The 3,532-nt window shown below is 49.5% G+C and overlaps 1 pseudogene across 1 annotated transcript; it reads left to right on the forward strand.

The window, feature by feature from the left end:
- The first annotated feature begins 351 nt into the window (after positions 1-351).
- Positions 352-837, forward strand: LOC309567586 (large ribosomal subunit protein eL18B-like; annotated as a pseudogene). The gene has a single exon. The product of its transcript is annotated as a large ribosomal subunit protein eL18B-like (transcript).
- Positions 838-3,532: the final 2,695 nt, after the last annotated feature.

Here is a 3,532-nt window from a genome sequence, read left to right on the forward strand (position 1 = left end):
ATTGAATCCGCCGCTGGTATCACTTTTATCTGAAAGCCGTTTGCCTAAGGGAAAGAATGATACCGGGGTTATGGCAGCTAGCTAACCCCGGTATTTAAACCAGTTACGCAGTCGGCAAGTGGTTAAGCTCACCATGGATGGTACAATCTGAATGTAGAATCAAATTGACCAGCAATGGTAAAGTGCAAACGCCTGCCTGATTGGATACACGTCATAACCCAACTCCAGACAAATAAAAAGTTATCCCTTGCTTTTCTTTCCTCCCTGAGAAGCCACAGCCGCCATCATGGAAGTAGATATCCATCACACCCAAACCTACAAGGTGTGGTGCCCAAAAGTCAGGATATCTACCTGAGACTTCTGATTCAATTATACCATTTCTTGGTTTGTCGCACAAATGCCAGCCTCAACAAAGTGGATTTGAGACGTCTGTTCATGAGCTGCACCAACCGGCCACCCCTCTCACTGTCCCATTTGATTCGCAAGATGAAGCTTCCTGGCAAAACTGCGATGGTGGTTGGATAGATCACAGATAATGTCAAGATTGAAGATATCCCCAAACTCAAGGTGTGTGCACCTCAAGTGTCCTCTGGAACACGCAGAAGAATTCTTAAATCTGGTGGACAAAATCTGACATTTGATGAGTTGGCTCTCACTGCCCCCAAGGGCCAGAACATCGTTCTGCTTTCAGGTCCTCCCAAGGCACATGAGGTGTACAGACACATTGGAAAGGCACCTGGTACTCCATACAGTCACACCAAGCCCTACGTTTATTCTAAGGATACAAAGTTTGAGCGTGCTAGAGGATGCAGAGCAGGCAGAGGATACAAGAACTGATCATCGTCTGTGCTTTTAAATGTTAAATCTTGAAAAAAAAATAATAATCCCTTGCAGTTTGGTTGTGCTTTCATTGCAAGGGTTAATTGCTTGTTTATGTCTAGGAGAAAAGTAGATATACTTATCCAATCCCACAGACCCACTGCAAGGGATACTTTCTTATCTGCCCTGAGTTATAAACTCAGCCACTTTGTAACAGGTGCTGGCATTTTATGAGTAAGGCCTCTTTCACACGGTCCGCCTCCGTAGGCGGATCCGTGTTGCTCAGCGGGGATCGATCCGCGATCCCCGCTGACCCGGCGGATGACAGCTCCGTCTCCGCTTGCAGAGCGGAGAGGGAGGTGCCTCAGCCCCCGCTGCCCTCTATGGGGGATCGGATGAGAGCGGACCGCCTGTCCGCTCTCATCCGATCCGATCCGATTACTGAACGGATGGAAAAATAGGGTTTCCATCCGTCCACATTTCACGGACAGGATCGGATACGGATGGCAGCGGGTGTCAGCGGAGGTGTCTCCGCTGACATCCGCTGCCCCATAGAGCTGCATGGAGGATCCGATCAGATCCGCCTAAAAAACTGACAGGCGGATCGCCCGTGTGAAAGAGCCCTTAAAGTGGAGTTCCGGGCTCAAAAACAACTTTGGGCCATCCGCTTGCTGTAAATCCCCTAAAAAACAAATGGATACTCCCGATTTTTATTTTTTTTTACTTGTTTTTGAAGAAAGTATACTTACCTTCCTTCTACTTCCTCCCTCTGCGGCCGCGGCCCGCGGCGTCACTTCCTGCTTGCGATGACTCCTGGGAGCTGAACGTCATCGCTCCCAGGAGTCAATGCGCCAGTTCCGGTGCAGGCGTGTCATTCCCTGCTAAACAGCTTCTGGGCTGTGCAGGGATGACGCGCCTGCCCCGGAAGTGACGAGCGGGGCCGGTGCAGGGCATTCTGGGACGAAGAGGATACGGAAGAGGACGCAGAAGAGGACACGCTGGCTTCAGCTGCCCACACCTAAGATGGCAGCGCTGGAGAAGAAATTTTCAAGGTAAGTATTTCTTCTAAAAGGTAAGTGCGACCCGGGACAGTTCAGAGGCTATCCTTTATGGAATGTACTAGCCCTGACTGTCCCGGGGGTATTTTTATTGAAAAAACATTTCCGAGGCCGGAACTCCGCTTTAAGTCCAAGGAGGTGCAGTAAATGTAGTTCTTTTTGGCCCCTCTGTAATCATTGGCACAGCTAGATCTCACAGGCTGCAGGTTTGATTACTTCCCCCTGCATTCTGGAGGCTTCTAGAATATAGTGGGCTGAGAAAGTCTGATGGGCAGCTTGAATATTTGCTGTGCTGCAGCCAATCCCTGGGGCGGTGTGCCCAGTAGGTGTCTGGCGGGAACATAAATAGCCTGGGGTGTGGAGCACCAAGGAGAGAGAGAAAACACAGCGCCTTCTAAGTGAAGCAGAAAGGTAATTTAATAGAGGTATATAAAAACATACTCACAAGGGTAAGCTTGTTAAAAGTATGTAGTCTAAGTAAGGGCGTCTGACATCGCGATTATGGGGGTCCTTAGTGGCGGTATCTCCGCTGGCTCTCACGATGTGGGGATTCTTCGGTGGTTGCCGCAGTATCCCGGGTCCATGGAACGCACGGAGAGTAAGCACAGGCAGACCGTGACGTCACTTCCTGGTCCCGATGTGGAGATGTAGATGGCACAGATTTGTGTCCTGCTGGAGAAGTTCCAAGCCTCAGCGGCTACTGCCCCTTTGAGGCAGTTCTGCTGGAGTTTGCAGATGTTCATCAAGATTCCAGCTATAAGCAGAGATAGGGGACAAATTCCTAATTACCTTTGGAGCTTACTAAGAAGTTTCACCTAGGGATCTGGTCAGGAGAACTCACTGAAGAGGGACTGGTGGCGACTGGAAGGTGTGTAGTTGCCCTGGGACATTGTAAATACTGACCTGAGCTCAGGATCCTAGTGGCTGTGTGCGGCTCTACTTTTGGGGTTTTGTCTGAATGATTGGTAGCCTCTGCACACTCTGGGGAAGAATCAGTTAAAATCAGAAGCTCCTACGGGGTTAGTGGTACATCCAAAATTTACATCTGATCGTTTTTTACAGAGCTCTTGGAATACAACTATCACTATGCTCCCAGAGCTCTGACAGGAGAGACGCTGTGTTCTCACACATAGCACCACTGCCCGTCCCTCCCCTCTGCTGTTCATTCACATAAGACTTTGTATTCTGTGAATGAGTTCACTTAATACAAAGCATTCTGTGATTGGGCAAGGAGAGGGGAGGGGAGGGACGGGCACAGTAGCTGCATGCGATTCTGAAGCTGCAGGAGCCCAGAAGGTCCAACATTTGGAATGCCGGCAATGGCAATAGTTATGTTCCTAGCACTCAGAAAAATTGCAAACTATAACTAGAACTATAGGGTCTCAAGATGTTAACGCCTTATCCAGAGGAAGGTGGCCTTGGAGTATGGGTATGACTACCCCTATGCTCCCCGGGAGATTACCCTGGAAGTGAGACCAGAAGAGAGGAGTGGTGCAACTATGCGATCTGGGAGTTTATCTACATCCCCAAGCTGTATCAGAACAGAGAAAGGCCTGAGTTATGGGACACCTTCTGTTCGGTAAAGGCAAATTGGAACTTGGGACAGGCCATCTATCTGGATTGAGTGGAGGTCCGTCGCCAAAACGGATCTGGCC

Source organism: Pelophylax lessonae (assembly GCF_965119305.1).
Source record: "Pelophylax lessonae genome assembly, chromosome: 11".
Taxonomy (NCBI): Eukaryota; Metazoa; Chordata; class Amphibia; order Anura; family Ranidae; genus Pelophylax; species Pelophylax lessonae.